This window comes from Mobula hypostoma, chromosome 3 (genome assembly GCF_963921235.1).
Source record: "Mobula hypostoma chromosome 3, sMobHyp1.1, whole genome shotgun sequence".
NCBI lineage: Eukaryota > Metazoa > Chordata > Chondrichthyes > Myliobatiformes > Myliobatidae > Mobula > Mobula hypostoma.
In genome coordinates, this window is record NC_086099.1 from 165,612,418 (window position 1) to 165,639,983 (window position 27,566).

The following is a 27,566-nucleotide window of genomic DNA, read 5'->3' on the forward strand; positions in this document are numbered from 1 at the left end:
CAGGGCAGATACAGCTTCAGGGCAGAGAGTAAGAATGTTTTTCTTAATGTTTATGCATATAATATATTGGATTAATCTCCTCCAAAGACATAAACTTAAATTAATGGACGTTATACAGGTTGCTTCAAAGTTCATTTGGCAACTAGCAGAGTTTTAAAAATTCTATATAACAGCAAGTTTGTTGCAGACAGCTATCATATCATGAAAATGCTGTCAATGAAGAAGAAGTGCCATGAGTAATATAATAGTCATTCTGGTAACAATAGGTGGCATAACCTTTAAAGTGTGAGTCATTTAGCCGGTTACATCCTAAAGTCACTTAGCTGGTTTCTACATTATTTTGGGGGAACCAACACTTTAAAAACAAATATAACTTTGATGATGTCAGTTAAGGATAAATATTTGCTGGAATGCCAGATAATAATGCAGCTTCTTTTTGATCAGTGCTGTAGAATCCTTTATGTAAATTCAGAGTTGTGATTTAGTCCTCTGAGTTTTAATTTAACTCTCCATCCTCCCAACTTACTATATCTCCTCTAGGTGATTCACCTCTCCATCAGGGGGCTCGGAGTGGTTTCCCAGATGGAGAGATACAATCAATTAGAGAAAAATGGTTAGTAAGTCCAGAACGTACAACAATAAAGTAAAAGAACAGCAGAAGTATTCAAAGCTAAATTGTGCCTATTTTAAGGCTAGAAGTATAACTAGTAAAGCTGATGAACTCAAAGCTTTAATTAAAATTTCAATTTCCATAATATTAATTGCGTTTGCCTTAAAGGTTCAGAGGGAGCAGAATTTTTGAGGTGTGTATTTTTGATGCAGTATTTAGATAGACCAATGAGCAAAGGAACATTACTGGACGATAAATTGGGGAATAATGCTGATCAAGTAGAGCAAGTGTTTGGGGGATTATTTTAGAAGCAGTAACTATATCACCATATATTTTAAAGTGCTTCTGAAAAATGATAGGTTTGAACCAGTAATAAAAGTCTTAAATTACTGGAAGGCCATTTTTATTAGGATGGACCGCGCAAAAGTAGACTGGGACCATCTATTTGCAGATAAGTTTGCATCTGCACAGTGAGAAGCATTCAAAGGATAACTCGCAGGGACAACGTGTTCCTGTAAGGATAAAAGCCTGGGGTAAAAATACAGGGGACTTTGGATGTTGAGGGATATTGAGGGTTGAATGAAGAGGAGAAAGACAATATATGAGAGGTACAGCTAATTAATGGGAGAGGCCTGTTAACGTATAAAAAGTATAGGAAAGACATTAGGAAGGCAAGAGGGGTTACAAAAATCGCTGGCGGACAGTATTATGGCAAATCTAAAGGCATTCTTGAAATACATTAAGGGTAAAGGAGAGACCAGTGAAAAAGTAGAGCCCATTAAGATCAACAGAGTAATTTGTGCATGGAGCCAGAAGATATAAATAAGGTTTTAAATGAATACTTTTCATTAGTATTCATAAAGGAAATAGACTTTGTGGCTGGAGAATTCAATAAATGGGAAGGTGAGAGTCCAGAGAAGGTCCCCATAAGTAAAGAGAAGGTGCTCAATGCCCCAGCCGACTCAAAGGTTGGATAAATCCCAGGACTGAATGGCATTTATCTAATGTGGTTACAGGAGGCGAGAAAAAAGAATGCTGATACTCTGGCTGACCTTTCTAAACATTTGCTGCACAAAAATAAGGTACTAAATGACTGGAGGACAACAAAAACAGTCCCCTGTGTTTTTGATGAGGTAACAAATTGCATGAAAGAGTACAGGATAGTAAGTGATTTATATGGACTTAAGTAAAGCCTTTGGTTACTTAAGGTTGTTAGAGCTGGGTGGGAGGGGGAGGGTTGGTGGGAATGAGCTCGCAACACCTATTAAATGCACCCAAAAACATGCATCTCAAATAGCCTTTGACAACCATGTTCAGCTCCTGGCCTTCACGTGTGGCTTAGATACTAAGGCCAGTAGCACCGTCTCTACTCACAGAAGAAGAGGCAAAGGCAGGTTGCTGGCATCTTAAAACCAGTTGATTTGGGCAGATGGAGCTTGGCCACGGTTGGCAGCACATCTCGGAGAGGGAAAACTCTTATCTCAAACCTTCACTGCCTTGCAGTTATACCCACTCATGGGGAAGGCTTTGGGAGTAACCCCCGAGGAAAAATCTGCAGCCAGAGGCCCCAGGGCTTATGTTTAGTTCAATGCTGACTGGCAACTCCTGTGATGCCACTGGTGCCACATTATATTGTTCTCTGCTGTTCCTTTGGATTCATCAGCTGCGTGGAGAGGGTGTGTCTGCTGCATGGGCAACAGCTTGTTCTCCATATTGTACTGCCCTGGCTTGCAGTTGACAATTAGGACTCAACATCCTGACTTTGACTACAGAGTAAAGCCTTTGACAAAGTTCCATGAGGGGCATTGATTCAAAAGGTCATGAGATCCAGGGTAAGCTGGATCAAAAATTGGCTGGACAATAAGGAAACAGACTTGATGCAGGATCTCAACCCAGACCATTGATTGTCCATTTTCCTCCACAGATACTGTGTGACCCACCAAGCTCCTCCTGTAGCTTGTTTTATGTTCCAGATCCTAGCTTCCGCAGTGTCTGTGTCTCCCGCAATGCTGATTGACTCTACAACCTTCAGACAAAGGCACCAGTGACAGTAACAGCTCACTGTGCAAGCCTGGCTTTAAACTCTTGATCTAATATACCCCCTCACAAATTTTTAGGATTTTAGCATTTTGGTGACTTCACCCAACCTTTTAATTCTAGATACTTGCTATTGTTTTTTTCCCTACTACTCAGTCGTAAATCTATTTAATATTAATATCAGCCATGAATTTTGCCCGTGAAAGCATATTATCTTTATGACTCCACAGAAATTTCCAAAGCTACAGAGTAAAGCAGCACGGATAAGTCCGATAAGTCCATACTCAGCCAGCTAATCGCAATATCTTGTGTTTGGCTCATAACCTTCCAAGCCTTTCCCCTCCATGTACCTGCCCGAATGTCTCTTAAATATTGCAAATGTATCCTCAGCACTTCCTCTGGCAGTTCATTCCAGCTACTCCCTACTCTTTGGGTAAAGAAGTTACCTCTCAGGTCCCTTCAATTTCTCCCCTCTTATCTTGTATCTATGTCCTTAGTTTTGGACTCTCCAACACTGGAGAAAAGACCATAACTATCCACCTTATCCATACCCTTCGTGATTTTATAAACTTCTATGAGGATCCCCTTCATTCCCCTGTGTTCCAGGGAATAAATATCCAACATGCCAACCGTTCCCTATAACTCAGGCCCTCTAGTCCAGGCAGCACCCTCTGCACCCTCCCCAGCTTGCCAGTCTCTCCTGCAACAGGGTGACCAAAACTGTACACACTTCTCTAAGTGCAGCCTCAATAGCAACTTACATAACTGCAACATAACGTCTGTACACTTACACTTGATGGCCTGACTGATGAAGTCCAGCATGGCAAATGTATTCTTCACCACCCTGTCTCCTTGCATGGCTACTTTCAATGTGCCATGCACTTGTACTCCTGTGTACCCTTGTATTTAAATATGTTTATTACAGTAAAAGGCTATCTTTTTTTATTATACATTTTAGTATGTATCATGTGTTATAGCTAAATATGTTATTATTGTATATTATTGAAACTTATGAAGTTCTTGGTTGTTATTCCTATTATACAGTATACCCTTAGGATCAAGACTGACTTGTTTCCAATCTACTTCTATGAATTCTGAGGCAGCTGATGAGGCCAGTGTTGATCTGGTGTCTGAAGACTGCTACAGGTGGATCAGGAGCCGTTAAATGACGGTGGGTTTCGTGAGGGGTGAAGGCAAGGTGGGTGTGGGGAGGTGTTGTTGAGCGGGTAACTTGGAGGCTGCTCTGTTCCTTCCACCATTTCACCCCGTTCCCATATGCTTCCAACAAGACACTTGTTTCTCAGCACTTTCCGGGGTGCCTCCATATTCTGAGCAGTCACGTGCCAAGGCTTCTCATAAGTAAGTGAGGATATTTTATCGAGAAGGTTTTGTCTTCCTGGAAATGTCTTACTCTTACTGGACGTGGAGTGATGTTCCAGAGTCTATCGGCAGGCAAACAGACAATAGCTTATAAAAGTGAGTAGTAGAGTCCAAGGGCGACTGATGGAAATAATACTGTCGATAAACAAAAGCAAAGTGGGAATAATGTGAGTGGGTGTTTGACTTGGTCAGCCAAAGGGCCTCTTTTCATGCTGTATGCTCTACAATATTATCATGCCAATGAATTTGGCTTAGTTACTTATGTATATCTGCAGTGCATTAAGTGCCAGCTACAGGTTATTTAAGAAATTCTGTTCAAAGGGGGATAGTGGCATTTGATACAGATTGAATATTTCCACCTTTCATCTATTTTTATGTCAGTGCAGGAGGACATAGTTACCCATCGAATATAAACCAGTTTATAGTACAATCCGCAAAAGTATTCTCTGCAATCTATTCTCCCCAAAATTCATGAAGCTCTGCAAGTCACCTCTAGCATAAGGAGAATTTATACGGGTCAGTTAGCTTCCCAACCTGCACATCTTTAGCATAAGGGCAATTTATAAAATATTTTTCACTGTTTCTCTGAGGCTTTTGGGAAGCGGTGGGAACTAGACCCGCTCATAGCATTCCTTGGGACAACAAGCTCCCTACCTTCAGCCAATATGTGTGAAAAAATGGCTGTATTATTTGGAATGGTGATTGCTAAGAAGTTAATCCCGCAAATGTGGAAAATGGACTCTGTGCCTACGTACAATCTGTGGCTGAGAGAACTGGCAAATACTTTACACTTGGAGAGACTGTGTAATGAGGACAGAGGGGACATCTTTGAAAGGATATGGGGCCCCGTATTGGGCTTTCTTTCGAGATGAGGACTGAGGTTTTTTTGGTGTGGTGCACCTCTGCTGTGTATGTTTACTTTTGCCTTTATATTTTTCTCGCTTTTGCTGCTCAATATTTAATTTGATTTTGTTATGGTTGTGGTTTTTGTGGATGTGCTGTATTTTTTTTTGTTTGTTTGTAATAAATAAATAAAAATTATTAAATAAAAAAAATTTATACGGGTCAGTTATCTTCCCAACCTGCACATCTTTAGGATGAGGAAGGGATCAAGAACATCTGGGAGAACCCCACGCGGTGACAGGGAGAGTGTACAAACCTCACAGAGTCAACACAACAAGGCTAGAACAAGGTCCACGCAACTGTGAGACAACAACACTACAACCTATCTTACTGTCACCTATACAGCTGAAATCAGCATCACTGAGGCATTTATTGGCCTCAGATCTTACAACCCATTTTTAAAGTTGACTGGTTAGCCATTGTCAGAGGTATACGGGAATCCCACAGGGTGGGGCAATATGCATGACGGCCTCAAGCCAGTGTCAACATATAAATCAGGGTCCTGAGAAATACACAAGAATCCCCACCCACCAACCCTTCAACACAATTTTAGAGCAAATTAGTTGGGATGTGAGTAGTATTGTCAAAGGGATACCTAATTATTTCTCTCTGGGCTCCATAAAAGAATCAGAGTCTTCAAGAATTACAACTCCCCCTGAAATCTTGCCTTGCTGTCAACCAACTGACTTTTAGTACACAATGCTTTTCTTAACCTTAAACCCACAAACTGCATTGAAGCATCCATGTAACTCTGAGGCCCACCAATTGTATTTTGAAAATAGCCTGGGCCTCAAAAGAACTCTCAGCCAATACACTTTATTTATCATCGTTCCATAAGTAATGATTTGGTCCCAAAACAATTCAGACATTGACATTTCCAGTGGGTTAGTTATAAGATGTAGAGAGGAGGCAGTTTTGATATGACATTGCTGTTCGGATATTTCTTCATCTCTCCAAATTTATCCCCTTTTCTCCTGATGCTAAAGCTATCACCACATTTGTAAATAATAAATCTTTACACATGGTTGAGGAATGAGCTCTAACAGAATACTAATTGATTACCCCATCATGGCAGGGTAATGGCCAAGGCAAATCTTCTCACCACAGAAGTCCCTAACGATTCTGGTTACTAGACAGCAATGGGCCTGATTTTTGCCTTTTGTAGTTCACGGGGTGAAAGGTCAACTTTATAGGCTCTACTAAATCAACAAAAAGCATTTCCATATCATTAAATCTTCCCCAGCAGAACTATTTGGGATTCTTACAGAAAAATTTAAGAAATGCTTCCATATCCAGGTGCTATTGACAACGGGGTTGGTTCTTAGAGATTAGAGAGCTAAAGAAGAAAATGCTGTACAAGCCATTGAGTTATGATTTAAATCCAGTTGTCATGAGTCCTGATTTTTCATTTTGCTACTTCAACATTATTGTAACCCACTATTCATTTTGAAATATTTTAAATCTGAAGTACAGTTCATTTTCATGCTACTGTTTGCTGTTCATCCCTCTTAAACTTTTCATTTTCTAATCAAATATCCAATTACTCTTCCAAAATAATTTATAGATTCTGATTCAGCAACAATTCAACCAGGAACTTATCGCCACTTTTTCCTAGATAGTATCATTCTGCTTCTCATCTAAAGTTCCACCCTTCTTGTAATTGCCAATTCAGAATTGGCCACTACACTTACATATTTATCCTCTGTTCGGGCAACTTGCATTAAGTGTGCAATGCTTTGGTAATACTGAACAAAGGCAGTATACATGCAGCATCACCTATGATTAGTAGAACCACAGCCTCTCACTGTCCCAGTGATCTGAATTCAATCCTGATCTCTAATGATGTCTATGTGTAGTTTTCATATTCTCCCCTGTGCTCATGTGGGTTTTACCTTGGTGCTTTAATTTCGAAGGATTGGTAGCTTAATTGGCCACTGTTAATTGCCCCTAATGTGCAGGTAAGGGGTAGAATTTGGGGCAATTAATGAGAATGCAGAGAGAGTAAATGGGATTTGTGTAGGATTAGTGTAAATGGGTTGGCATACCAGATTGAATGTCTCTAAAACCACAACAATGGTAAACAAAATCAAGAAAACACTAAAGGATAGAGAACTATGAATAGAACATCAAAAGAAATAATAATTGAGAGTTTGAACCTGAAAAGATGAGAACCACAGGAAGTGTGGAAAACAGTTTAGATAACTGTTACAGCTTGTCTGTGTACTGAGTGAATGCAGACTAATCAGATTACCCTGTGGTTAGATGATTGGAACAATCTTTGCTGTGAAGTCTGCATGGATGGAAAGGGAGATGCAGCCTCACCAAACCCAGAGCTAAAATGTTTTATAATTTTGTCAAGCAAACCATCATAATTAATTCAATTACAGACGAAAGGTATGCACAACATTATACATAGAATATAATCTATTATTGTTCTGGGCAGTGAAGTAGTTCCGACTGCCTGTGCACAGTAATATTTCCAGCGCATGCTTCTTGACTATTTAGTGGCTAGGACTGTTAAAATTCACGAGGAAGATGAATGATACATTAGGTTATAAATTGTTAACTTTCAGATTTATATATTTTTGTGGTATCTTATGTCAGGGGTCAGAGCATAACCTTGCACATAGGGCACACATGGTAGTGTAGCGGTTAGTGTGATGCTATCACGGCTTGGAGCGTCGGAGTTAGGGGTTCAATCCCGGCATCCTCTGAAAGGAGACTCTGTACGTCCTGCTTGTGGAGTGTGTGGCTTTTCTCCGGGCCCTCCAGTTTCCTCCCATAGTCCAAAGATGTTCCGTGTAGGTTAATTGTTCATTGTAAATTGTCACGAGATTGGATTATCGTTAAATCAGGTTTGTCAGGGAGTTGCTGGACAGTGCAGCTCGAAGGACCAGAAGGGCTATTCTGCACTGTATCTCTAAGCAAATAAAAATAAATATGTTGTTACACATAAGGTGTTTGAACACACTCTAGATTAGGTTTAGAAAAAAAACCTCCTAGCTGTTTTAAGTTTAGACTTTGAAATATGAACAACTGGTATCATTTCCTTGATTATTCATGGAAATAAAAGTCAATTAAAAATGATCCAATTACGAGAATAGCATTACTCTGAGATTGTACCTCTTTACAAAAGTTGAGGAATTGATGTCCTGGCTTCTACACAAGCAATGAATGGCAGCATAGTGACGTCATAAATGCTTAAACAAACTAAAACTTAAACAAGAAATTAGGCAGCACTGTGGAAAAGCTAGTGGAGCAACTGCTAAACAGCTCTGGAGACCTACAATAGGTTCAAACCTGACCACAGGTGCTTCCTGCATGGGTTTTGACCATTCTTCCTGTGGCTGTATGGGTTTCCTCAGGGTGCTCTGATTGCCTCCCACATATCAGAACCCCTTGAGCCCCTGCCAGTCAATACGATCATGACTAATCTATGTTGGCTGCAACTCCACTTCCACTCCACTTCAGCATAACCCTCAAATGCTCAATCTTTAAAACCCGTCTCCATCTTCACAACATCTCAACATCTATTCATTTATATCTTTAAAAGTATCCAGCGATGCTCATACTCACTAATTGATTGGCAAAGCTTCATGATATTAATGAAATACATGCATTAGCAGGCAAAGGTGTTTCTATATATTTTTAATGAAATGAAAGTTGGTCTTGTTGCAAATGCATGTAATATTTTCAGAAATAAAGGAGCGAATAAATCGATTGATCCTTGCTTGGATTTTATCAGCTCAAATTGCAATAACTCAGAGACTCTGTCATATGATCTCACCTTCCACAATATTTGATCTTTGAGCATAATCTATTGACACTTTAACTTTTCTATTTTTACTATATTACATGCATTGACTATGTGAGTCTAGCTTAGTGAACAGCCATTTTCAGATCACTCTGACGTGATGAAGATTTGAGTGTTTCCATAAGGAAACATGAGAAATATTTGAAACAAATATTCTTAAATGTACCTACCTGTGACGTGGGTACCTTTAAATATCATTAAGCTTTAATTGCAAACAAAACTTTACCAGCAAGTTTTTAGCTTCTGAAGGTGCATTCCATTGTCAATGAAGGTGAATGTGTAATGGATAGTGATGAGTGACAAAAACAGGAAAAAAACACTAACCTTAACACTACACAGATGTAGCAGCATAATGACTCACTAACTGCAAGCACATCAAATCCTGGGAAAAGGTTAATGAAATTACTTAGCATTGATTCCTTAGCACAAATAGTAGTCAATACATTTATTAGCAAATTCAAGCACAGATTTGTAGTATACAGAACATCTTTTCAATGAATAAACAATAAAATTTACTCTCAAAGTCCACACTGCAGCCATTACATATTTTCATAAGAATATCACTTTGTCTTTTCCTACAGGTGCAGCAGGTTATATAATTGAATAATAGATTTTGTGCATTCAGATTGTCACCAAAATATTTAATCATAAATATAAAATAAAACTACTGTGAAGCTGAATTATAACATATTTATGTAATAGCCCATACAACTGCAGATGTTCCGCAGGGTGGTGTCCTATTCACTTCTTTGGGAGCTCATTAATGAATATCCCTCCATTATAAAAGTCTGTAGTAGAGATGCTTGCTCCTTTCTGGGTGAAGAAATTTCTCCATCTGGGACATTTCTTCTTGCCGTTACTACCATCAGGAGAAGGCGCAGGAATCTAAATCCCGCACTCAACATTTTAAAAACAGTTTCTTCCCCTCCGCCATCAGATTTCTGAGTTTTGTCTTTCACATTATTTACTTATTTTTGCAACAATATTTCTTTATGTTTGGGACTGTTCTGCTGCTGCAAAACAACATATTTTGCAACAAATGTCACTGATAGTAATCCAGATTCTGATTCTTCTTCTTCTTCACACTGAAATATCAATAGTAGTCATAGTCATACTTTATTGATCCCGAGGGAAATTGGTTTCCGTTACAGTTGCACCAACCAAGAATAGAGTATAAATATAGCAATATAAAACCATAAATAGTTAAATAGTATTACGTAAATTATGCCAGGAAATAAGTCCAGGACCAGCCTATTGGCTCAGGGTGTCTGACCCTCCACAGGAGTTGTAAAGTTTGATGGCCACAGGCAGGAATGACTTCCTATGACGCTCTGTGCTGCATCTCGGTGGAATGAGTCTCTGGCTGAATGTACTCCTGTGCCCAACCAGTACATTATGCAGTGGATGGGAGACATTGTCCAAGATGGCATGCAACTTGGACAGCATCCTCTTTTCAGACACCACCATGAGAGAGTCCAGTTCTACAACATCACTGGCCTTACGAATGAGTTTGTTGATTCTGTTGGTGTCTGCTACCCTCAGCCTGCTGCCCCAGCTCACAACAGCAAACATGATCCCATTTATTGAGACCATGCGGGTCAAAGCTGATCAGAAACTGGACAAGCTGCCTAAATGCTGCATCTATCAGAATACAGCAAAGGGTGAGATTCTGCAGGGAATGACATATCTCTTTATTTCTCAAACACTTTCTTCAAAAAAGGCTAAAATCAGGAGAGTGATGGATGAATGCTACTCTAAGAAACTCAGCAGCGTCCAGATCAAAGTAGTTTGCTTGATAGCCACTCAACTCAAACATTCATACCCTCCATACCTGGTTGATTATAGTTTCAGCATTCGTACATCATCTCTCAGATGAACAGCAACAGTCTTTTTGAAATAGCATCACCCAAACGCACAATGTCTACTGCCGGTGGGAACAAAGGCATATTACACTGATTAGTTCCCTTCACAGTCACACTTCTGAGAAGGAAATATTGAGTTGACCTTCCATTGTGACTGTGTCAAAACCATAGAAAATCCAAACAGTACTGTTTTTGCACTAAATAGACAGCAACAATTTTATTAGGCATTTCAACATCATTTTCCAAAGAGTGAACAGAGAAGGGCAAAAATTGTTCCCCTTGCTACTGTTTCTCACACCCCATTAAAAACATTTTAAAACGCCACAGCAAACAGTACAACCTTTAGAGAACCCATCAAAGGAATTTATTGTATAAAGCATCTAAAATACTGTATTTTCTGTTGATTTTGCTTTTGAAGAATTGCTGAGTCCTAGTCTATTTTTGTTCTGCTTATATGGTAAAGGATTAACAGAGTCTTCATTTCCACTGCTCAGCCCATGAATTTCTCTTTGGCCAGCTGAAAATCTGAAAGTGAAGAAGTAAATTCACTGCTGAGGAAAATAAGACATACTTGAGCTCAGTCTCATTGCTGATTGTATTTTTGGAAATGTATTTTTGGAAATGTATTTTTAAGCTATATTTCACATGATGTTTCAGCCTATTATCTTTCAAGCAGTATATTCACATCTAATGAATGACTTATAGAACAGCAAAAGATATATTTAGAAAAAGAAACTGGCCCTAAAATGCAATTCTTTCCATAATATCAAACATTTTATGCATAAAACAGTATTGAGTGGTTTCTTACATCTGCCTGGAACTTTACAATATATTGCTTGTGGCCATCTATATAGCCACGTAGATGGCTCTGTAAAATAAATTGTCTTTGGTCTGAGTTATATTTGCACATTGCATTTCAGAATTTGTGTACAGCTTGTGGTTCAGCATTTTTGAAGTCATGATGTTATTGCTTTCAGTCTCTCAAAATCCAGGTCACCAACCTATGTTATTACCATGGTATTAATCTGGAGGAACTCAGTGGGTTGAACAACATCTGTAGGGATAATGAAATTGCCAATATTTCAGACCGAGACCCTGCATCAACCACTGTCCTTGCTGACCTAGAAAACTTAGTGCTGAAAGCACCTGGTGAAGATAGTCACACAATACTTTTGGAGAGGATTTAAACCCAGGAGATTATTTGCAAGCTGGGATAGTGCATTCCCTGGAGGGGAATATGTGGTGTATGTTTTCATGCACCTAATGCCCTTGTCCTTCCTGGTGGTAGAGATCACATGTCTGGGAGCTGCTGTCAGTGTAGCCTGGATAAATTACTGCAACACGTTTTGCAATTGTTGTACACAGCAGTCACTGTGTGCCAATGGTGGTGAAATGAAAGTTTAGAGTAATGGATGGGATGCCAATTAAGTAGGCTCCTTTGCCCCGAATGGCATCGAGCTTCTTGTTGATGCCGTGCTCATTCAAAGAAGAAGGGTCTTCCATCACAAAGAGAGGAAAATCTGAAGATGGAACTCCAAGCAACACACGCAAATCTCGGCCTGAAATATCATCTGTTTACACTGTTCCATTGATGCTGGGTTCCTGCGGCATTTTGTGTGTTTCTTCCATCACAATCCTGATTTGTGGATTTGTGCCTGCTAGATAATGAAAAGGCTTTGAAGGGACAGGTGAGCCACTCTTTACTGATATACCGACCTTTACCTGCTCTTGTGAACATGGCATTTATGTGATCCTCTTGAGTTTCTGGTCCAGAGTGACCACAAATGATTAAGAATGGAAATTATTAACAGACTCAGCAATGGTTAAGTATATTCTACTCCATTGTTGTTTGGTTTAACATATCTTGCTACATGGTGAATGAATAATGATCGTGTCCCCTGAACACAATACATTTTAAGCAATTTAAAATTCAATACATCAAGTTGAGTTAGATAAAGTTTCATCTCCAGCTATTTAACTGAATGGTCATAGCCAAACCAACTTGTTTTAAAATAATTTAAAATTGCTTTGAAAGAAAGATGAAAAGTCAGAGTAGAACAAGAAAGTGGAAAACCAGAAATAATAGTTTGGAATCTACTTAGTAGCTAATTATTCCAATTCACAAAGTGAATTGATGAATAACAGTTCAAATAGACGTGATTTTAGTTGGTTTGTGAGGGCAGGATGCACCCCATGACAGGTGAACTATAAAAGAAACAGATCACTTGAGGGAATAAGGTATTTGCACTCCTTGCAGTTCCAGGAGCAGAGTTTTTCTCTTCCCTGTTTTCAGGATCAATGATCAATGTCTATTCAGGGTGGGCTGTTTGGGAGATCTCTACAACTACAGAAGGCCAACAAGTGCTGAAGAAGGAAATTAGCGTGAGGCACCAGCTGTGGCTGCTGCAGGTTGGCCACACACAGTGTGGAAAACAGCCCACATTTGTGAGGAGCTGGTTCACATTTAGGGCTTGACTGAGCTGCAACTATAAGATATTAGGAAGCTAGAGGAGAATGATAAGAGCCCATGCTAGTTTCACTCAACAAAATCGTTCAGCAGACCCCAAAGCTCACCCTCTCTTGAGACAACAACTGTACTGGGAAAGGCAAAGAAACTGGTTCGGTCTCCAGTCAACGTCACTCTGTGCATAAAGAAAGGACATAAAGGCAAGGAAGCAGCTTTTAGTCTAGGCGGTAACTGGAAGTGCAAGGCAGAGGGCTGTCCAACTTGACTCTTTTGCATTATATTGGATAAAACAGTGTCGAATAAACTGCTCCTGGGAATTAGAGAATACTTCAGAGATTTCCAATGGAGAAAGTAGACATAATACTCATAGAGAGATATAACACAGACAGAGGCACTTCTGCCCACCAAATCTATGCTGTCCAACAAGCATCTATTTTTACACAAATCCAAACACTGGCCGATTTTATATTTCCCACATTCCTATCAAACACTCACAGGGAGACTGTGAACTCCACACAGATAGCACAGCGGTTAGGATTGAACCCAGATCGCTGGAGCTAGGTGGTAGCAGCCCTACCAGCTGTACCACTATAACATTCATCATCATCATCATGGCTTGGCTTCGTGAATGAAGATTTAAGAAGGGGACTGCCCACGTCTGCTGCAGGCTCGCTGGTGGCTGACGAGGCCAATACGGGACAGGCAGGTCCGATCACAGCAGTTGCAAGGGAAATTCTGTTCTGGGTTTGGTGCCGCTGTGTCACAGTTCCTCCTCCTTCTCCTTCTGTCCTCAATATCTTTACCTTTACAGAAATATCATATCATCTTCTTCATCCACAGTAACAACAGATTTGTTGGTTTGCAGCAATGAATATATTTTAATATTATCAAATCAGAAATCAGACACTTATTTATCCTGGAAAATTCAATCTGCTGCCCTCTCTTGACATCCGTAAACTAAACCATTTACAATTGATTCATTAGTGAGACACAAACGTACTTCACGGGCTGCTTCGTATTCCTAACACAATGCCAAAATGTTTGTCACTTATTGTTTCCTATTATGTGTTGCAAATTTATTCCTACTGCCTGAGAACTCCCAGCATGAGTAACATGGATTTAAGAGCAACCTGGTATTTTTTTCTGCTCAAGGCTGAAGGGAAATGTTTTGGTACTGTAGAGTTAAATGTTTGGAGCTAAGCAACTGAAAATTCAGATCTGTTCCCGGTCAGGCCATTGATAAGATGTAAGAAAGTCACACCTGGATAAGAACACAAAAACATAAGAAACTAAAGCAAAAGTAGGCCATTTGGTCCATCGCACCTGCACTCCCTTCCCACAAGATTATTGCTGATCTTCCACTTGAGCATCACTTTCCCATTACTAATCCCACAACACTAAATTCCCTTAATATATGAAAGCCCATAGATATCTGTCTGGAATATAATTAGTGACTAAGTTACCATAGTCCCCTTGATAGAAATAAGTGCATAAATTTCTTCTCATTTCTGCTCTTTACTTGAAGACCATGTTGACCTAGTTGTAAGAACTCATCAATTTATTATCTCTGCAGATCACCACAATTTTTTCCCTCAATTAAATCAATTTGCGTCTTTAAACTAATTAAATCGTCCTCTAGAATTTTATTAAATATTCCAAGGTATTTTGTCACACATCTTTAATGTTTGAGTGATAAATATTCAGGTATTTTCTAAAGTAGAATTCTCTAAGATGTGTGTAGAAAAAAGACATGTTGTAAGGAGCCATGCTTTACTAGAACTTTGATCAGGCAGACACAATGGAATCCAGACACAATAATAATAGGCATCTGTTGGTCTCATGAGACCATGGATTTGCACCTTGGAGAGTTTCCAGGGCACAGGCCTGGGCAAGGTTGCATGGAAGACCAGCAGTTGCCCATGCTGCAAGTCTTCCCTCTCCATGCCACCGATGTTGTCCAAGGGAAGGGCATTAGGACCCATACAGCCTGGCACTGGTGTTGTCACAGAGCAATGTGTGGTTAAGTGCCTTGCTCAAGGACACACACGCTGCCTCAGCCAAGGCTCGAACTAGCGACCTTCAAATCACTTGATGAACGCCTTAACCATTTGGCCACGCGCCAACACACAACTCAGGCAATTAATGTCAAGGCACAGAAAGCTGAATGATAACAAATTGCCCTTTAAGCAGAGAGAAGCTATTAGAAGGGAAGTGTTTCAGATTGGAGGGACGGAACCTATGAGGATCAATGCAGAGTCCATTGATATTAACAACTTAAATTATTGACCTGAATTTCAAGAAAAGAAATTTGGCATCAGAATTGAAGGCGATAACAAATTGTGATTCCAACTGACAAATAGGAAAATGTTGCCGAACGGAAGGAGACAATATAAGACCTGCAGGTCAGTATGTAACTTAAATATGGCTCCATGTGAACAAATCATTGAAGGAAAGATGGCATGAAAACAGACAACATGGGTTTCCTCTGGATCTCTGGCCCCTTGCCACATCCTCGGAATATGCTGGTTGTCCTTTGTAAACTGTCATTAATATAGTTCAGTGATCTTCTCTCTCAGCAGCATTTTCCTGCCTTAAGCCCATATTTTTTGATTTACTTAATATTCTGAAATCCATCAGCCTGTATAAGCAATAAGCTGAACCTCTCCAGCCCACTGAGGTAGAGAATTCCAAAGACTCACCACCCTCAGAAAGAAAAATAATCTCCTCATTTCAGCCCTACATTGTCTACCTTTTATATAGAGTTCCAAACTTCCAATTATGAACTGTCGCCAAAGGAAACATCCTTCCTATTTTTACCCTGTTGAGCTCTCTAGTAAATTTGTATTTTGCAAAAGAATCATTTCTCATTCTTTTAAACTCCAGAAATTAGAGATGTTTTCTTTTCAAAATCTCCTCTTAGGTCTATTATCATAGAAACCAGAAAGATGAAACTTTGCTGCACTCCCACTTTAGTAAGTTTACACTTTGTTGGGTGAGGAGCCTAAAGTTTACATGATACACCAACAGTGGTCTCACAAAGGCCATATATAATTGTTGTAAGATATCCTTGCCATTGTACTCAAATCCTCTTTCAACAAAAGACAGCATACAATTTGCCCTCTCAATTGCTTTTTGCAAATTTATGTTAGCTATCAGAAACTTGTGTGCAAAGTCAACCATGACCTCTCATCATTTATGAAATATTCAATGTTTTTGTTTGTTTCCCCATTATCAGTATTGCAAATTGCACTGGATCAATTTGACCGGTGGCACAGCTAGGTCTGGAGCACAAATGTTTTTTTTTAATCACAGTCAGGATATTTCCTGGTCCCATTGGATTAAAGATTGGGGTGAGATACATTCTCACAATTGTACTGCCTACCCACCATCCATTGTGGATATCCAGCTTGTGGTGCAATTTAACATGACTGTGTTGGGATGAATAGCTGAGGCACACAACAAAATCACTTACAGGAGAGAAGGAGGCAGTGAAAATATGCTTAAAGCTGATTTCAATCTATGTAGAATGGAAGGAGTACTGCCAGAAAACATGAAAGTAATTCTTCTGAATATGAACATTGGGCTTTGACTCTAGAAGCGTTCAGTGATAGAAACATAGAAACATAGAAAATAGGTGCAGGAGTAGGCCATTCGGCCCTTCGAGCCTGCACCGCCATTTATTATGATCATGGCTGATCATCCAACTCAGAACCCCACGCCAGCCTTCCCTCCATACCCCCTGATCCCCGTAGCCACAAGGGCCATATCTAACTCCCTCTTAAATATAGCCAATGAACTGGCCTCAACTGTTTCCTGTGGCAGAGAATTCCACAGATTCACCACTCTCTGTGTGAAGAAGTTTTTCCTAATCTCGGTCCTAAAAGGCTTCCCCTTTATCCTCAAACTGTGACCCCTCGTTCTGGACTTCCCCAACATCGGGAACAATCTTCCTGCATCTAGCCTGTCCAATCCCTTTAGAATTTTATGCGTTTCAATCAGATCCCCCTTCAATCTTCTAAATTCCAACGAGTACAAGCCCAGTTCATCCAGTCTTTCTTCATATGAAAGTCCTGCCATCCCAGGAATCAATCTGGTGAACCTTCTTTGTACTCCCTCTATGGCAAGGATGTCTTTCCTCAGATTAGGGGACCAAAACTGCACACAATACTCCAGGTGTGGTCTCACCAAGGCCTTGTACAACTGCAGTAGTACCTCCCTGCTCCAGTACTCGAATCCTCTCGCTATAAATGCCAGCATACCATTCGCCTTTTTCACCGCCTGCTGTACCTGCATGCCCACTTTCAATGACTGGTGTATAATGACACCCAGGTCTCGTTGCACCTCCCCTTTTCCTAATCGGCCACCATTCAGATAATAATCTGTTTTCCTATTTTTGTGGATAGGAAGTGGATAACTTCACATTTATCCACATTAAATTGCATCTGCCATGAATTTGCCCACTCACCCAACCTATCCAAGTCACTCTGCATCCTCTTAGCATCCTCCTCACAGCTAACACTGCCGCCCAGCTTTGTGTCATCCGCAAACTTGGAGATGCTGCATTTAATTCCCTCATCCAAGTCATTAATATATATTGTAAACAACTGGGGTCCCAGCACTGAGCCTTGTGGTACCCCACTAGTCACCGCCTGCCATTCTGAAAAGGTCCCGTTTATTCCCACTCTTTGCTTCCTGTCTGCTAACCAATTCTCCATCCACATCAATACCTTACCCCCAATACCGTGTGCTTTAAGTTTGCACACTAATCTCCTGCGTGGGACCTTGTCAAAAGCCTTTTGAAAATCCAAATATACCACATCCACTGGTTCTCCCCTATCCACTCTACTAGTTACATCCTCAAAAAATTCTATGAGATTCGTCAGACATGATTTTCCTTTCACAAATCCATGTTGACTTCGTCCGATGATTTCACCGCTTTCCAAATGTGCTGTTATCACATCTTTGATAACTGACTCCAGCAGTTTCCCCACCACCGACATTAGGCTAACGGGTCTATAATTCCCCAGTTTCTGTCTCCCTCCTTTTTAAAAAAGTGGGGTTACATTAGCCACCCTACAATCCTCCGGAACTAGTCCAGAATCTAACGAGTTTTGAAAAATTATCACTAATGCATCCACTATTTCTTGGGCTACTTCCTTAAGCACTCTAGGATGCAGACCATCTGCTCGCCATAACCAATTCAGCAAAAGGCAGTCTACTGACGAGAAAACTATTTAGACTTAATTCCTTTTGCTGGCTCTCTCAATTCCTGCACCAGATCCAGTCTAGAGCTATGCCCTTCAGGACATTATGTTTATCACACCAGGTCACTTTAACTGCTGGACTTCACCCTGTGCCCTCACTACTTTCAATGCAGTTTCCAAGTGTTGCTCAATACAAAGGAGCGCTAGTTCATCAGCTGAGGATGAAAGGTAGGTGGGATTCAGGAAGAGACTTTCTGGCTCACATTTGACCTGGTTTCATGAGATTCCATGGAGTGGAAGTAGAACGTGAAGACTCCTGTGGGCACATTCAGCTGCTTGTCTACCATTGCACCACCAATTCTTAACGGTCTGTTCTGGATTGAGATGTACTCAAGGATTGTGATGGAGAAGTCTGGCACATTGTTAGATATGATTCCGTGAGTACAACTATGTCAGGCTGTTGTTTGGCTAGTCTCGATTTGTATACTACAGACTTCCACAAACAAGAGAAAATCTGCAGGTGCTGATAATCCAGAGAACAGTCAACGTTTCGGGCCGAAGCCCAGGTTTCAGCCTGAAACGTCGACTGCACTCTTCCTAGGTGCTGCCTGGCCTGCTGAGTTCCTCCAGCATTTTTACATGTTATTACAGACTTCCACACTGCTGAATGTGAATTGGAAATGCTGATTCTTGCCGTTAATGAAGTCCGAAGGGGAAAAAGGAAATACTTCTTCAGAGTGCAGTTGGAACTCACTGCTTGGCATGTGGTTGGAACAAATTGCTTAGATGTTCAGCAGATTTCATGGCTTACATGAGGAAAGAAAGAAGTAAAAATCTGTTTAAAGACGAGGTCGATGTATGTACAAACAGTAGAATGGAAGGAGTTATATGCAGAATGTACACAGTTACATTAATCCATTGTGTCAAATAGCATTTTTCTGCGCTGTATATTCTATGTTGTTGTGTCACTTAATAATTTTAACCTGTATTAATTGAATATTTAATCTTTTACCAGACTAAATATATATTCAGAATTTTTATTTCATTCACAACTTTGAAAACTCAAATTAAATCTTTTTTCAAATAAAAGGACAATTTTCCAGAATCCTTAAACTCTTAATCATTGTTATTATTTTTGTTGCAAATCTCAGTGTTCTTGCAAGTTCAAAATTATCTTTCCTACTATAGTTGAACAGACTAAACATAGTATTCATGGTGTGACCTGAAAAGGATCCAAAACAGTAACAATCTTTTTTGTTCTATTATGCTCCATTGTTACTTTGCATGATTTTTCCTTCAATTATTCCTGGAATTATATATATTCCTGGGAATATATTAATTCCTGGCATGTCTGGACTGTCTTACGCAGAGAGGTTAGAGAGACTGGGCTTGTACACGCTGGAATTAAGGAGATTGAGGGGGGATCTGACTGAGACATATAAGATTATTAAGGGATTGGACAAGATAGAGGCAGGAAATATGTCCCAGATGCTGGGAGAGTCCAGTACCAGAGGGCATGGTTTAAGAATAAGGGGTAGGTCATTTAGGACAGAGTTGAGGAGGAACTTCTTCTCCCAGAGAGTTGTGGAGGTGTGGAACGCGCTGCCTCAGAAGGCAGTGGAGGCCAATTCTCTGGATGCTTTCAAGAAGGAGCTAGGTAGGTATCTTATGGATAGGGGAATCAAGGGTTATGGGGACAAGGCAGGAACCGGATATTGATAGTAGATGATCAGCCATGATCTCAGAATGGCAGTGCAGGTTCGAAGGGCCAAATGATCTACTTCTGCACCTATTGTCTATATATATATATATATATATATATATATATATATATATATCCAGAGATCCCTGCAGAAACGCTATGACAAGTAGCACGCCTCTGTCACATCACACCCTTAAAAGCAATCATAACTGATTTTGCAAAACTGTGGCAAAGAACGATGAATATATGGAAAGGCTTTCCAGGTCAGGAAACAGAAGCAAATCCTCCAGTTCATCCAGGAGGCAATCAGATTAACTGAGGGAGGTTGTGTTGGTTTCTAAGAAAGGATGACTTGTTATACTAACTAGCTTGGCACATCACTCCTTGTGTTTGTTGATCAATGGTTGATAAATAAGATTTCTTTGTACACATTACAAAAATATTGTAAAATTTTAAACATTCCCTAATGAATAAAACAAAAAAAATCAATTTAGGGGTCAGTTTATCTGTACCTATGCAGCAAATTAATCAGCTTGGCTTCACAACAAAAAAAATGTATTGACTTCTGATGCAGAGCCTTTCTATACTGTTGTAATCATGTCATTGCTGGGTAAAATAACTACAATCTGAGCAGAATTCATGTGAAGATAATATAATCTCCTGCCAGTAGCGTATAAAATTAAATGGCTCTGCTCTAGTAATTTGACTCATTTCCATGTGGTACAATATCTCCTTGTTGTGAGTTGTAATAAAATAAGCGAAGCACAGCTTCATAATAAAGAGATTTATTGTACTGTATCAGAACAACTGGTGCAATGTAACAAGCATCTTAAAGCACACCAGCGGATCAATGTACACTCGACTACTGTTTTACATCTTCTGGTTGGAAATATTAAGAAACAAGGACTATCAATCGGATTTATTTAGCTCCCTACAGCAGACAAATACTGGATTTATGGATGTACAGCATTCTGCACCAAACCTTTCTCAATTCTAGGAAGCAGCTGGGTAATGACATGCTCTTAATTTCCCACTTGAGATTTAAGGATAACAAACACTGGAGATAAGAGATCAAAATATTAGTCTGCAAACTCCAGGAGCCTTTCTCAGATGCTGAATACGAGATCAGTGGGACTCTTCTCCAGAGGGCCATTTATTCTAACCTTGTTCTTGGATGTGGAGCTGAGATAAGCAGGGCCCATGGCTCTGCTCCATGATACAAGCATCTGCCCAATCAGTCTAAAGGGTCAGAATGAAGCTATTTTCAGGCCATCAAGGTAAATGGAGTGATTAATTTCTCTCCCCCAATAGGCCTCTTCATAATTGTACATCAACTGGGCACAGTCCTTTGATTGTTGCAATCATTTAGAAGAATTACTCAATACAGGGACTAGAGTAGCTAAAGAATTAACCTGGGGCAAGGCTGCACTCAATTAGCATCACTGCAGACCCTTCACAACCTGGACATCACCTGTTCCAACTCCTTCCTTCTGGTAGGCCCTTTAGATCACTGTATGCCAGGACAAATAGGTACAAGAACAGTTTCTTTCCATTTGCCATCAGTCTTAGGAACACTTGAATTTTAGTCTATTATAAACCAAGTCCACCTGTACATACACAGGTATACCTCATTGTATATAGTTCACGACTATTTGCACTATTGTTTTGTTTGCTTTTTGATTCTGTAGAGTGAGAGCTCAGGGAAACCGACATGAAATTCCCTGTATGTGTCCACATACTTGGCGATAATAAAGGATTCTGATTCTGATTAACAACTGAATTTATATTTTGAGAGAAATGGCAATGCTCTTTAAAATACATAAGAATTAGCTGTCACAGCATTTCGTCAGTTGCAACAAGAATGCTTCAATGTAAGTGATTGGCTCTGAACAGTATCTAAATGGCCCTTTGTACAATAAACTATGTATGTTAATGAATCAGAAGTAACACGTGCAAAGTCAAATTAGTTATGAAATACTGCATCAGCTTGAAATAATTACCCTGTTGGAATGTTTACATATGATAAGTTATAATTTCCTAAATTATGTTTTTTCTTTAATTTTCTTTTACCGTAATTTTATTCTCTGATACGTTTTCTACTATTGTCAAATTTGAATTGGCTCCAGGAACCAAAAGACTATAAGACACAGGGGAAGAATTAGGCAACTTGGCTCATCGAGCCTGTTCTAGAAACATAGAAAACCTACAGCACAATACAGGCCCTTTGGCCCACAAAGTTGTGCCGAACATGTCCTTACCTTAGAAATTACTAGGGTTACCCATAGCCCTCTACTTTTCTAAGCTCCATGTACCTAGCCAAAAGCCTCTTAAAAGACCCTATCGTATCCACCTCCACCACAGTTGCCGGCAGCCCATTCCACGCACTCACCACTCTGCGTATAAAACTTAACCCTGACGAGATGTACCTAATCTGTACCTACTCCCAAGCACCTTAAACCTGTGCCCTCTTGTGACAGCCATTTCAGGCCTGAGAAAAAGCCTCTGACTATCCACACGACCAATGCCTCTCATCATCTTACATACCTCTATCAGGTCACCTCTCATCCTCCGTCCCTCCAAGGAGAAATTTGAACATGGCTGATTTCATTTCCCTCAAACCCATTCTCCTGCATTCTTGCTGTAACACTTGGAGTCTTTACTAATCAAGAACTTAGCAATGTCTGGTTTAAATACACCCAATGTCCTGGCCCCTACAGCTGAGGCTGTCTGTGGCAATGAATTCCACCAATCCTCCACCCTTTGGGTAAAGAAATCCCGTCTCATCACTGTTTTAAAGAGATGTCCTCTATTTGGCTTTGCTCTCTGGTCCTAGACTCTCCCACTATTGGAAACATCTTCACCAGTATCCACTCTATCCAGTCTTTCTAATATGCTGTAGGTTTCAAAGAGATCCCCCTCACTCTTCTAAACTCTAGTGAATATAGACATAGAGCCATCAAACACTCCTCATACATTAAGCTTTCAATTCCCTGGATCATCCTTGTGTACCACTTCTGAACCCTCTCCAATGTCAGCACATCCTTTCCTAGCTATGGGGCCAAAAACTGCTCAGAATATTCCAAATGCAGTCTGACCAAAGCCTTAAAAAGCCTCAACATCACATCCTTGCTTTTATATTCTAGCCCTCTCAAAATGAAAGTAGTCTACCCCTTTATTCCTTTTACCAAAGTATATGACGGTACATTTCCCTATGCCATATTCCATCTGCCATTTCTTTACCAAGTCCTTCTACAGACGCCCTGCATGCTCATCACCACTTGCTCCTCCACCTATCTTAGTTAGCTAATCCTCTACCTGTGCTAGTATCTTTCCCGTAATACCATGGGCTCCTTCCTTGTTTAGCAGCCTTGTCAAAAGCCTTCTGAAAAGCCAAGTAAACAACATCCAATAATTACACCAGATCTGTCAGTTAGGATTTCCCCTTAAGGAAACCATGTTGACTTTGGTCTATTTTGTCAAACGCCTTCAAGTATCCTTAATAACGCACTCGAACATCTTACCAATCACTGAAATCAGGCTAACTAGTCTATAATTTCTTCTTTTTTGCCTCTCTCCCTTCTTAAAGAAGAAAGACTTAAAGAGAAAAACTTTTGCAATTTTCTAGTCCTCCAGAACCATTCCAGGATCTGGTGATTTGTGAAAGATCTTTATAAATGCTTCTACAGTCTCTTTAGCCACCTCACTCAGAATCCTGGGCTATAGTCAATCTGCTCCAGGCGACTTGCCTATCTTCAAACCTTACAGCTTCCCAAACACTTTCTCCTTATAATAGTGACTACACTCACTTCTGTCCCCTGACTTTTGGATTTCTGGCATGTTGCTGGTGTCTTTCACAGTGAACACTGATACAAAGTACTCATCAGTACATCCAGCATTTCTTCATTCACCATTACTATCTCTCCAGTGTCATTTTCCAGCAGACCATTGTCTACTTTTACCTCTCTTTTTCTCTTTATATATCTGAAAAAAAACCTTCTGGTATCCTCTTTTATGCTCTGGAGAGCATTCTGACAGGCTGCATCACTGTCTGGTATGGAGGGGCTACTGCACAGGACCAAAAGAAGCTGCAGAAGGTTGTAAATCTAGTCAGCTCCATCTTGGGCACTAGCCTACAAAGTACCCAGGACAACTTTAGGGAGCGGTGTCTCAGAAAGGCAATGTCTATTATTAAGGACCTCCAGCACCCAGGGCATGACCTTTTCTCACTGCTTCCATCAGGTAGAAGGTACAGAAGCCTGAAGGCACACACTCAATGATTCAGGAACAGCTTCTTCCCCTCTGCCATCCGATTCCTAAATGGATATTGAAGCTTTGGACACTACCTTGCTTTTTTTTTAAGTATACAGTATTTCTGTTTTGGCATGTTTTTTTTTAATCTATCCAATATATATAATTGAGTTACATGTTAATTTATTATGTTTTATTATATTTATTATTATTATTTTTCTCTCTGCTAGATTATGTATTGCATTGAATTGCTAGCTGCTAACTTAACAAATTTCACGTCACATGCCAGTGATAATAAACCTGATTCTGATTATTGAGTAGCTTACCTTCATATTTAATCTTTTCTCTTCTTATTGCTTTTTTTTTTAACTGTCTTTTTTGTTTTTTTTTCAAAGCTTTCCACTAATTTTTGCTCCCTATAACGTGTGCCCTTTCTTTTGCTTCTGTGCTGCCTTTGACTTCCTTTGCCAGCTATGGGTGCTTAATCCTCCTTTTAGAACTCTTCCTCTTCTTTGGGATGAATCAATTCTGTGTCTTCTGAATTACTCTCAGAAACTCCAGTCACTGCTGCTCTACCTTCATCCTCTCAAGTTTCCCCTTCCAACCAACAATCAGCAATGCTGGGAGACTGCGCAACAGTAGCCCATGATATCCCTCCAATCAATATATAAGTCACTCTCTGTGAGAAATTTCACATCCTTGTACAGCACCTAACAAAAGATGACATAGTTCAGATACTCTCATCATCACAGGCAAGGAATAGACTCTCAAACTCACTTTATGAGGCAGCAAAATATCTGTTTATTCTTGTCAACCCCACTGCTACAACCCACAGCACGACTGCTCATGTAAGTCAGTAATTAATAAGGACACAGTCTTAAAGCTATAGTCACCCTTTTACTGCCAACATAAAATAAATTACAATCACAAACATTAATGGACTGAATTTTGAGCTCCTACTCAATATACCATCTCTCGTTCTGCAACGTCCTAAGTTGAAAGGCTTCAGCTGGTGAGACGGGAGAGCAGGGCAGGGGTAGTGGTGTGGTTGAATCTCAGACCAGGATGTTGTATAATAAACCTGGAGTCATCGTAAGTTGGTTAATGCTGTAAGGTGATCCTACACAAGAAGTGCACAGCTACAAAACTAGCTGGAAAGTTAGCAGCAGGTGACCTCCAGCACACGGACACCCAACTGTTACAAGTTGGAATAATTCTTAATAGGCTCTACACTAGCTGGCCGGTGGTGTTATAGCATCTGCCCCAGGCTTCGAGGCAAGTGGTCCCAAGTCTGAATCTGGCTGGCTCCTTGCACACTTCCCATCCGCGCTGGGCTGAGTGTCCAGCTGGCAACTCGACCAGGTAAAACAGACAAATGCTAAAGAAACGCCAAGATGGCTGCCCGATGCACCACAAGTCGTGGAGAGGAACAGCAAGCTTCTACACTCAGTGGCCACGTTATGAACAGAACTAATAAAGCGATCACTGAGCGTACCTTCGTGGTCTTCTGCTGCAGAAGCCCGTCCACTTCAAGGTTCAGAGATGCTCTTCTGCAATGTGTGTATTTGAGTTAATGTTGCCTTCCTGTCATTTTGAACCAATCTGGGCTTTCTGCTCTGACCTCTCATTAATCAGGCATTTTCGCCCACAGAACTGCCAGTCACTGGATTTTTTTTTTTGTTTTTTCACAGCATTTTCTGTAAACTCCAGAGACGATTGTGCATGAAAACCCCAGGAGATCAGCAGTTTCTGAGATACTCAAACCACCCCGTCTGGTACCAACAATTATTCCATGGTCAAAGTCACTCAGGTCACATTTCTTCCCCATTCTGATGTTTCATCTGACCAAGAACTGAAACTCTTGATCACACCTGCATGCTTTCATGCATTGAGTTGCTGCCACATGATTGGCTGATTAGACCATAAGACATAGAAGCAGAACTAGGCCATTCAGCCCATTATGTCTGCTCCACCATTCCATCACGGCTAATTTATTAGCACTCTCAACCCCATCTCCTGCCTTCTCTCCTCAAACCCTGATACCCTAACTAATCAAGAACATCTCAACCTCCACTTTAAACGTACCCAACGACTTGGCCTCCACAGCTGTCTGTGGGAATGAATTCCACAGATTCACCACCCCCTGGCTGAAGAAATTCCTCCTCATCTCTGTTCTAAATGAACATCCCTCTATTCTGAGGGTGTGCCTTCTAGCCTTAGAATCTCCAACTATATAAAACATCCTCTCCACATCCACTTTATCTGGGCCTTTCATTAATCAATAGGTTTCAATGTGATTCCCCCCTCATTCTTATAAACTCCAGCAAGTGCAGGCCCAAAGCCATCAAATGGAACTCATATGTGAAACCCATCCATTCCAGGAATCATTCTCGTGAACCTCCTCTGGATCCTCTCCAATGCCAGCAAGTTTTCTTAGATAAGGGACCCAAAACTGCTCACAATGCCTCTATCACCGTTGCCAGCAGCCCATTCCACGCACTCACCACTCTCTTGGATAATTATGTCTGCGGGCAGGAACAAGCACGAACAAATTGGGATATAAACACCTACAATGGTTGGTATATAGGCTTGTATGCAACATTTTGGACCAGTGGAAATGGTCCAGAAGGGTTGTATGGAAACTATTATTACCATTTTTCTTAACAACTAATTTCATTACTTAGCCTAATAGGTTAGATTTACCACAGTACATAATTATCTATTTAAATGTTTATTTTCCTTTTATATCATCTCAATGTGTACTTAAGAATGTATAAATAATTGTAGTTTTATACATATAAAAAAATGGAAAAGGTTATATGTGTGAAAAAAGTACATGATAATTGTGAATTCCTTATCCAAATAAAAATAAAATTAAAAAAAAACTTACCCCTGACATCTCCTCTGTATCTACTTCCAAGCACCATAAAACTGTGCCCTCTCGTGCTAGCCATTTCAACCCTGGGAAAAAGCCTCTGACTATCCACACAATCAATGCCTCTCATCATCTTATACACCTCTATCCGGTCACCTCTCATCCTCCGCCACTCCAAAGAGAAAAGGCTGAGTTCACTCAACCTATTCTCATAAGGCATGCTCCCCAATCCAGGCAACATCCTGGTAAATGTCCTCTGCACCCTTTCTATAGTTTCCACATCCTTCCTGTAGTGAGGTGACCAGAACTGAGCACAGTACTCCAAGTGGGGTCTGACCAGGGTCCTATATAGCTGCAACATTACCTCTCAGCTCCTAAACTCAATCCCACAACCGATGACAGCCAATGCACTGTATGCCTTCTTAACCACAGAGTCAACCTGTACAGCAGCTTTGACTGTCCTA

General features: G+C 40.3%; 1 protein-coding gene and 1 long non-coding RNA gene across 2 annotated transcripts in view; one reads left to right on the top strand and one right to left on the bottom strand.

Moving 5' to 3' along the window:
* The window catches only part of LOC134344369 (E3 ubiquitin-protein ligase HECW1-like), a 485,729-nt gene that overhangs the window by 346,009 nt on the left and 112,154 nt on the right, over window positions 1–27,566 (bottom strand). The window lies entirely within an intron of this gene.
* Window positions 922–26,925, top strand: LOC134344370 (uncharacterized). The gene is made up of 3 exons (XR_010017426.1): window positions 922–1,692; window positions 3,692–3,818; window positions 25,919–26,925. It is a non-coding gene; the product is annotated as an uncharacterized LOC134344370 (long non-coding RNA).